Source organism: Cupressus sempervirens, chromosome 1 (assembly GCF_028749045.1).
Source record: "Cupressus sempervirens isolate cs-2001-9-10 chromosome 1, ASM2874904v1, whole genome shotgun sequence".
Classification (NCBI taxonomy): domain Eukaryota; kingdom Viridiplantae; phylum Streptophyta; class Pinopsida; order Cupressales; family Cupressaceae; genus Cupressus; species Cupressus sempervirens.
This window is the reverse complement of record NC_143118.1, coordinates 129,846,841-129,857,339: the sequence shown is the minus strand read 5'-3', so window position 1 is coordinate 129,857,339 and position 10,499 is coordinate 129,846,841. Positions and strand designations below refer to the sequence as shown.

At 34.6% G+C, this 10,499-nt stretch overlaps 1 long non-coding RNA gene across 1 annotated transcript in view; it reads right to left on the bottom strand.

Moving 5' to 3' along the window:
- Window positions 1-1,272: 1,272 nt before the first annotated feature.
- The window catches only part of LOC149576506 (uncharacterized), a 77,862-nt gene continuing 68,635 nt past the window's right edge, over window positions 1,273-10,499 (bottom strand). Inside the window, exon 2 of the long non-coding RNA XR_016361656.1 lies at window positions 1,273-1,645. This is a non-coding gene — a long non-coding RNA (uncharacterized LOC149576506). The remainder of the gene's footprint in view (window positions 1,646-10,499) is intronic.

Genomic DNA, 10,499 nt, shown 5'->3' with positions numbered 1-10,499 from the left:
GAGAATGCATACAATTAAAATAGGAAAAATCCTTAGAAGACATATGGAAGACACGAAGAAAACAGGGAATGCAAGATGCGGAAATAGCATAAGTAAAATCACAAGAATCTACCCGGATTCTGATGCTAATTCGCTCTTCTTCAAAAAACCCGCAGAGCAAGCTCCTCCCTTCTTCAGAATTCTCGAGTCCTCCAACGCTCCAAATGCTCTCCAAACGCTATGTCTAAGCTTCTACGAATGCCTGAATATAAAGAGTTCTCAGGAAACATCTAGAATGCCTCTAAAAATAGCTAGAAAGTGTCGCCAACTAAGCATGTGTCTTTTCCAACCTTCTAGATGAATCATAAGGTTGTAGACACCATTTGCTTAATTGATGCACTAACCTCCGTGTTGTTAACATAAGAGAAATAGAAAGGTGTGTTAACTCCTAGGCAAGCTTATAACTCCAATTTACTTTTTATATAATTTCTATTTAAATTTTTATAGCTTTCATTTTAATTTTTATAACTTTTATTATTATTATTTATTTATTACTTTTATTATTATTTATAATTATTATTAATTTTAATTTCTAATTTATTTTTATTTAATCCTTTTTCCTCAATTAATTCACATTTAATTAATTATAATCAAAATATCAAAACCCATGATATTTTATATTAATTTTCTCAAATAATTAATCTATTAATTAAATCTATTTATTAAGACTTAATTAATAGAAAATTCATCATAGACCTCCAAGATAAAATATGAAAACCCATCATAGAGTAATTCACACAAAATCAATCTAAAAGGTTAAAAATCACGAAATATGTCATCCGACACATTCGGTGGGTAAAATATCTAGATACTTGTCCTACCTCACTAGGACAATTGGTTTAAGGGTTTGAGATTTGGACTTGAGAATTTATTTCCCTTCTCTTATCATTGAGATAGTATAATAGGGTATGCTCATCCTGGCAATTCAGGGAAGTCGATACCCGGTACCTGCAACCTGCAAAAAAACCATGCATATACATACAATATATATAATGCTAAGCTAAACAGCCAATGGCAGGAAGTGGTGCATCATGTAGATCCCAACTAAGCAGGTGACTACGACTCCCTTCCTTAACCATATCAGAAATGCTATACAATATGAAAACACGCACACCATACACATGCATGTATGGGGTAAGTATCCATAATAAAACACATGAGATAATAAACCATCTAACTAATCATCAACAATAACTGAAAGCAATACAATGATCATCATGGATACATGAAATGTAAAGTCTAAATGATCTCATCATGTAACCACTGAATCCATAACATAATGTCTGATAGTCTCAAAACAATACCACTAATCCATCAACATAAAACTAGTCTATCATAGTCTGATAATAACAACAACAATGTCCAAAAAAGATGTGAACGAGGCTAGGCAATACATCCACCCCCTCTTGGATTAGGCTTACTCCTAGAAGCCTATAAACAAGTAGGGATATAACTCTCGTAATCTAGCTACATCCTCCCAAGTAGCTGAAGAATCATCAGTAGGGTCCCATTGGACCCTTACCTGCTCGATGGTTCGACCCTTGAGGGTCAACTCCCGCTGCTCCAGAATATGCACCGGCTTCAAAGCCAGCCGCCCATCCTCTACCTGCAATGCATTCCAATCAAGAACATGTACAATATCAGGAATATACTGTCGAAGAACTAAAACATGGAAAACATCATGAATGTGAGCTAGGCTGGGCGGTAGAGCAAGGCGGTAAGCAACCGGGCCAATCCTCTCTAGAATCTCAAATGGTCCCACAAAACGAGGTGCTAGCTTAGAACCCTTTCCATATCAAATCGAACTCTTTCGTGAACACGCTCTCAAAAAAACCTTATCACCCATAGCAGACTTCTTATCAGTCCTATGAGCATCAGCATACTTCTTTTGCCTATCTTGTGCCGTAGTCAAGTGCTCACGGTACGCACTACTGTTGCTCCATATCATGAAGCATCTTAGGATCCAACAAGATGCAATCCTCAAGACTACCCAACTCAAGAGTGTACGACAAGGACGTCCATATAATGCCTGAAATGGTGCCATGCCAATAGAACTATGATACTTGTTGTTGTAAGCAAACTCCACTAGGTAGAGATAGTCCTCCCAATATGTTTGTCTATCCATCACATACATCTGTAACATATCCTCCAAAACCTGATTCACCCTCTTTGTCTGACCATCAATCTCTGAATGATATGCCGAACTAAACTTTAACTGTGCTCCAAGCTCATGTTGCAACGATGTCCAGAATGTGGATGTGAATACAGGATCCCTATCAGAAATGATCTTTCGGGGAATACCATGTAATTTCACAATGTCACGCATGAAGACATTAGCTACAAAAGCTTTTGTGTAGGAAGACCTAATCGGTGAGAAATGTGCCACCTTAGTCAACCGATCTATGGTGACCATGATAGCATCATGATGTCGAACAGTCATAGGTAATCCTACAATAAAGTCCATGGAGATGATATCCCACTTTCAAGAAGTAATGAGATTTGGCTGCAAAAGTCTAGCTGGGTGCTGGTGTTATACCTTAACCCTCTGACACTCAAGGCACCTAGCGACAAAATCAGCAATATCTCACTTCATCCTAGACCAAAAGAACAAACGTCTCAAATCAGCATGCTTCTTCTTGACACCTGGATGTGTTGAGTAAGGTGTACGATGGGCTTCTGCTAGAATCAAGGTGCTAAGCTCATCTAGTAATGGCACATAAATCCTCCCCAAATGTCTCAAAAGACCATCTGATTCTTGACAAAGTTAGAGGGAGAAGATACATTGAAAGAACTTGACAAAGTTCACATTATCCTATATAGAGGAAGGACATATACTACACTGATAGAGGGGGAAATTTCAAAGATATTATTTTCTTTTTGGTATTGTTGATTGGTATTGGTTTGCCATTGTATGCAAGAAAATCTAACCTATCAGGACCATGCGTAAACAATAAAACATTAGTTCTACATGTGTATATCAAAGATTCAAAACAAATCAAAATATAACTAATGTTATACTTGAGTTTTAATCCTATGCAACCAAAAAATTGGAATCCTCATGCAACCTCAAAGAAACTCAAAAAGGGCACCCAAAAGAGGCCTTATTGGTGTGCTCAAGATGAGGGATGTGTATGTGCTCTCCTTAAACACAACTATGGAATCCCTATTAACAATTGGCTATATGTAGTGATGTAATTGTTGTCATTAATGGCAACACATGATGTACTTACTTTTAGTAAACCTTAGCAATGAAGATACTTAGCTTTTGGTACTCAAAAAATTGTCTAAATATAAAATTGGTTTATAAAAGTACATTACTTTCTATGTAAAATGTTTCTAACATCATGTTATGACCAGCAAAGATAGATGGAGATAGTATACATGTTGATAATGATGTATATAACCTCAAACATTAGTACAGACAATACGAAAAAGAGATACTCATGATTTACCAGTGAAATAGAAAAATAGAATTAAAGGTAAACAAATTATTGCGTTTAAAATATAATTACTTGACCAATTAGGGCTGACATCATAGATGTTTACTCTAACTTGGAAAAGTATAATATGGTCTCAGTTGACCTGGCAAAAATTTGTGAAAAGGCATGGTATTTATGCAATAGATATCTTGTGAGATTAAGTGGGCTTTGTGTGATGTGAAAAATGATATGTGAAGTTTTTGAGAACCTGATTTCATGAACTGGGATCGAGCTGAGTTCAAAGATCAACCAAGGAAGAAGGTACATCATCTATATACTTGAGGTTTAATTACTTTTTTGGGCAATGAGCTCTTCTTGTAATTGGAAGTGCATGTTTGGGCAGTGAGCTCTTCTTGCATCCATTGTACTACAACTCCTAATAGGGATTCAAAGTCTCCTAATAAGGACTCTCTATACTAACTTTTCTCATTGACTCCTAACAGGCTCCATCATCTAACAAAGAACATATATATTAGTATATTATCTAGTGGGTATCATCCCCACTAGGTTTTTCCCTTGGCAAAGGTTTTCCTAGTTAACAAAATATGGTGTTATGAGTTCTCTTTATACATGGTTATTATTATTGTTCAACATTACTTGTTTACTTTCTTAAGCATGGTTCAAAGTAATTAATAATATCTAGTTGGCATCAAAAGTCCCTATTTCCAATAATCTCATGATTTGATAAATGATATGCAATGATAAATATGTAATTGAGCTAAATGACAAAGAATTCTTCAAGAGATGGCTATGGAAGCAACCATTCTTGAGAGTACTCAATGGATAATGGAAATAGATGCAAGAAATAAAACTAAGAGTGCAATTCTATCATGAACATGCAAACAAAAATGCAAGAAATCTAACATCTACCAAAGGTTTAGTAATAATCAATGAAAAGCTCTACACTTAAACTAGCATGATAAAAATGCATATGAAGGAGATGAGAAATGCTTGAGACAATGGCTCTATTTATAGGCTTGAGAGAGGCATTGGGGAGGTGGCATCTATGTGGCATCCACATAAGTGTCACAAGGGAGACACATGGGCTAAGAAGACAAGCCATACAAATGTCAACATAAGCCTTTTTGGTGAAAGAGATGGCTCAAGGTTTTCTTGCATATGTGTGAGCAATGTTGGAGAAAGGAAAGGGGTACAAGTGTGTAAGAGTAAGAATTTTTGGATAAATTAATAAAAGGGAGGATTTCTTGGATCTTCAATAGTTTACACATGTGTGAGCAACCACTTAGGGGCTAAAAGGTGTTTAGAAAGGTGTTTATGATTAATTAAGTGGAATTAACTAAAGGGTAGGCTTAGAAGGATGAGAGTGATGGGTGATAAACTAGGTTTTAGGTGGGATTAAGATTTAATTTAAAATAAGATTATAGAATTTAATAAATTGCAGGGAATTAAATAGATTGAAATTCATTTAAAAGATGATTTATGGAACACTATGCATTAAATAGATTTAACACATTAGAGGGGAAGTATTCAAACTAAATTTAAATACATTAGGGAAGAAAACCTATTTAATCAATTAAATTTAATTAAATAAGTAGAGTCACATGACAAATATAATTAATTATTAATCGATTATAGTGTTAAGGGAGATATTAAATCAATTAATATAGTATTTAGGATGATTTCAAGTGTCTACATTTTGCCCCTTTTTGATGTAGTGTCGGGATGACATTGATTCAAAGAAAAGAAAATATAGGTTGACCTAGTGAGGAGAGGAGTAGAAAGAGTCATGTTGTAGTGACGACAAGGGAGGAGGGTGCCCCTTGAGAAAATGGGTTCAAAAAGGAATATATTTTGCCCCATTTTCTCAAAAATAGACACAGGAAGGAAAAGGGAATGAAAACAGCTTTAAAAAAGGCCTTGCATGACTTGTTTGTTGAGATAATGGGTGTTGCACACATTGCATAATATTGTTATTTTATTATTTTATTTTTTATTATGTAATGTGGTACCTAGATGGACGTGCAACATGTAAAGATTCCCATAGAATATTCTTGATGAGTTGTATTGTAACATTGTGAAAATATTTCATGTAATTATTTAATATTGGAGAAAAGAATTAAATGCCCAATATTAAATGTGGGGTCAGTGAGTTAGGTAGCACATGGTTTTAGCACATGGTTTATGTAATACCACTTGGTGGTTTTTTGGGACTTGCTACTATATAAGCAGCCACAAGGGTAGTTGTTGTAGAGAGAGTAAGAGTGAGAAAGGCAAGAGTCGAGCGGGACAAGGCTTGACAAGTTAGCCAAGGGAGCATTTGTGAAGGTTGAAAGCATGGCATGGGATGTGTGGATTCATGTTTGTTCACATAGTTTGCTCGGTTGTGGCTATGGCCATGAAGGCTTCCATGGTTGTATGGCAATGGTATTTTTGCTCAATAATACATGATGATGGATGCTTTTGGAGGCTGGGTTTTTCCCTCAATGAGGGTTTCCCAGGGTATATCTTGTGTCACATTTTATGGGTATGTTGTCTATTCTCTTGCATGTGGATTTTAATTCTGTGTTTATTTCAGATTTATTATGGGTTATGTGGAAACGGTTATATTCTTTTTTGCCAAGTTTTCTTACATTGTTGGTAAGATCATAATGAAGTAGGGTCAACTCGATAATGATTAATCTAAATGTGTGCTAACTACATGAATGTATGGGATTTATTTGTATTAATATGGGAGAGCACACCCTAGTTTGATATTGCAAGAAGAGTTAAGCATCAAATAATATAGTAGCGTAAATGACAAGATTCCTTTATCTGGACTAACTCTCAACAAAATAGAGACCTTAGGATATAAGATATAGTTTTCATAGTCATGAGGGAATAAATGACATATACACACTAGATAGGTCTGAGTACACCCAAAGTCTTGTTAGGGATCTTGGTGGAAAGTGTGCTAACCCATTGCCCCCATTGAGAAATCCATAACCATAACTCAAAACCAACATAGATGTACTAAAGAATCATCAAAATAGATCATATTATAAAAATGACTCATGTAATTAGGTTAAGTAATTCAAATGATACCAAAATAATGAAGATTGGAGGGTACGCTTGGGGAGATAAAATCAATAAAAGACCTCTTGACCAAGTAGTCATGCAATCCACATTTCTTGCCATGAACTTTATTTTGATGGTGAATTTGTTAAGCTTGTATGGGAAGGATTCATTCTGTAAGGAAAAATTGACTGTTTGAATATTTGTGATTGTTCACTGGCAATTGTGTGAAACAAATAAGATTCTCAAGTCATGTAAGTGTCAGTGTGAATTTGTGTAAGTTTTTTTTGCAGTCACTATTTTGATGAGCTCAATTTGATGGGGTGAAGCTTAGTGTCATGAGATCATATGTTGAATAGAAGAATTTGGATAAGATATGATAAGATGATGGATGAATTGAATTGGACTGGAAGGGGAATGCAAGAGAGAAAGTGATAAATATTCTCTACAAGAAAGTTTACTTAATGGAACACTAGATATTTGATCAAGGTATATGCAAATAGATGGAAAAATGAAGGAAGTAATTATGGAAATTGATTTGTATGAAATGATTAGAAGAAGGGAATATGATTAGATTAGAGAAGAAATGAATTGATTGAATTGATGAAAAGGGACTAGATTGGGACCATTGATAAGGGAGATCCAAGGAATGGTAAATGGATGAGAAGGGTGGTGATATCTGAATGGTGAAAGAATATGGGGGATCAAAGGATTAAGTATAGGACAATGGGGAGCCAAAGACCATGTTTCAAAGGAGTTAGAATGCCCCATACCAAGGATAGCAGAATGGAAGGAAATATGGTGGGAAAGGATGCATGAACATGGAAAGATGGTGTGAAGGCTATTGTATGGAGGAAGGGAAGGCATGTGTATTTCCAAAGCATGTATGAACATTTTGTTGTTGTTCTTCTAGTATTGATCATGAGCATAGGCTTGAAAGTGGAATGAATAAGGAATATAGGAGGCAGGGTATGAAATAGAGATAATGATATGAAGAGCATGGATGAAATGTGGGACATGAAATGGATGGGATAACCAAGACCAAGGATATATGAAAAAAGGATGGAAGTATGTAGGAGTATTGATGAAGGATAGAGGAAAGGAAAATGAAATAAGATTTTTTTGAAGAGAAGAACCTATAATGAAACAATAATTATTTTTTAATGATGTCAAACCTACTACCTACTAGTGAGACAATTGATTTTTGTTCTAAAATCTATCATTTAGTTGATTGATGAAGAGGATTTGAAAAGACGAGATAATAATAGCACCTAGAGAAAGGTTGAGTTATTTGGTATGTAAAAGAAGCACTAAGACCAAGTAATAAATTGAGATTAAAATGTACTATTTATCTACTTAAAGTGTAAATTGAAAGACTGCTCAAGTTAAGACTAAAAGAAGATCAAGTAAGAAATGTGTCCACCAAGCCTTGTTGAGAAGTCAGTGCAAGCCAAGCAGAAATAGTAGAAGTCGAGTGAAAATCAAGAGGTGCCAAGCAAAGATGACAAATAGTGCAAGTCAAGTGATTTTTAGTATATACTAAGTAAAGTTTAGCTAGTGGCGAGCATCAGCAAACTTTAGTATTTTCTGAGTGAACAATATAATTGTCGAGTGAAAGCAAACAATGTCAAATCAAAGATTTGAAAAATCTATGCTGACTATTTTTTTTTCTTGAATTATGTGAAGCATGTGAAAGATAATCATGATGAGCTAGTGGCATAGAATTCTAGGTAAACCATTTTAAGTTGAAATAAAGGAAGATTATAGAAAAAGTTTCTAGAGGAACCAAATGGAAAAGTGGGTAGATTCATCGTATCCTACCTAATCCTACCTAAACTAAAATGGATGATTATGGTTAAATGAAAAAAGATCTAAATTCTTTGTTTATCAAGATAGCTGGTCAGAAGCAAAGGTTGGCATGTGCCATAACTTAAAGAAGAAAAGGAGTCTAGGGTATTGTTGGAATTCTTTAGAATAACTAAGAGGGGAGTTGAATCAGTTATCCAAGGTCTAGAGGTATAAATAAAACTTTTCACAGCTTAGTAAACCCATAAAACATTCATATCGATGCACGCATCTATAAAATTATGCAATCATTTAAAACTTGTAGGTTGTTGTCAAATCAATTTGTAGAAATGTAAAGCATGAAACATAATAGATTTATCAACACACTTGATACAATGATTTACATGCAAACCCAATTTGGAAAAAACCACCAATAACACGCTACTCTTTTTCACTCTTCTGAAGTGATGCCCTGTGAGAGGCCAACCCTATTAAAGGTTATAATACACATTGTTAAATGTGACCCTATTAAGAGTGAGCCTTGTTAGAGGACTTTAGACCATTCACTTGGAATGCCACCCAGTTAAAGGATTTACAAATGACTATAAGGTCAACCTTAATCCAAAAGATTTACCCTAGACTGATACAATTGTTAAAGAGTAACAATAGAGCTTTGATATGATACAACTTACAACTTCTCTTGTAGATTACAAGTCTATATTTAGTCCTCCATTCTACTTGGCCTTCATACTTTGCAATCAGATAGCTTGTTCACCGTACAAGCATTCATCTCCTTATGCCTTCTTTCTTAATATGCAATTGCAGAATCTTCTCTTAGGTCACTTGATGAAGCAAAACCCTTAACTCCTTCTCTTCCTTGGGTTCTAGTGCATGACTACTTTGCTTCATGACCAAACATTCCTATAAATAGGAAATTTAGATATTTTGCCACTCATTCTCCATCATCCAAATTAGGGTTTGGATGGATTAGGTAGGATACAATGTATCTACCCCATATCTCGTATCTCTTCTAGAAACTTCTCCTAGAATCCACTTGAATTCGCCTAAAAATAGTTTATCTCAAATTCTATGCCACAAACTCATCAACCTTATCTTCCTCCGGGTTCACAAGTTTCAAGAAAACAAACTTGTTGGCTTAGATTCAATAAAACTTTGATCTTTTAAATAAGATAGTAGCTTGGCATCATCAACCTTTTGATGCTTGACACATACTACATTGCTCAACATCTATTATAAAATCACTAGGCATTAACTAAAGTTTACTAATACTCAACATCAACTAAACTTTACTCAGCATCAATTGTCTTTCTTGGCATCCACTAGATTTTTCTTTTACTTAGCTCCAACTAACTTTTTGCTTGGATTGCACTATTTTTTCTCGGAACCTACTATTCATTCAGTTAAGATTGGCAAACAAACTTTGTGTAACTTGTTCTTCTAAACTTTCTAAGTGTAGCTAGCATTTGTAATCTTAAGTAGATTGCCAATACATCATGTCATAATTATCTTAACTAATCATTGTACTTCATTACATAATCATAACTCAACCTTTCCTCTAGGTGCTATTGTTACATCTTATTGATCAAATGCTCTTCATCAATCAACTAAGTGATAGTACTTATAAGTACTTGTCTTACCAGCAAATAGCAGGTTTGACGTTAGTGATAAAATAATGATTGAAACACATAGCTTTCTTCAAAAATCTCTCTCTTTCAATAATCCATTCTCAACAATGATCTTTTCAATTAGATCTTAACAAGTATTGCTTCATTTAGTGCCCAAATTGAAGTGAATTTTGTTGGCATACAGAGTGAGAAGGTTGAAGAGTATGGATTCTTGAAGGATAAACAAGTTATCAAAAATAAAGTGTGTGAATGCAAAGCATAATGGAGGACTGAAACAAAGATTTGTAATCTACAAGTGAGTTGTAATTTTTTATTAGATCAAGCCTTACTATTACTTTCTAATCATTGTATCAGTCTATGGTAAATCCTTTGGATTAAGGTTAACCTAACAGTCATTTGTAAATCCTTTAACTAGGTGATATTCTAATGGAATGGTCTAAAGTCTTCAAATAATACTCACTCCTTAGTTATTCTAAACAATTCCAATAGAAAGAGACTATGATTTAGATGAGGAATATCTAGATGAGCTAAAAGAACT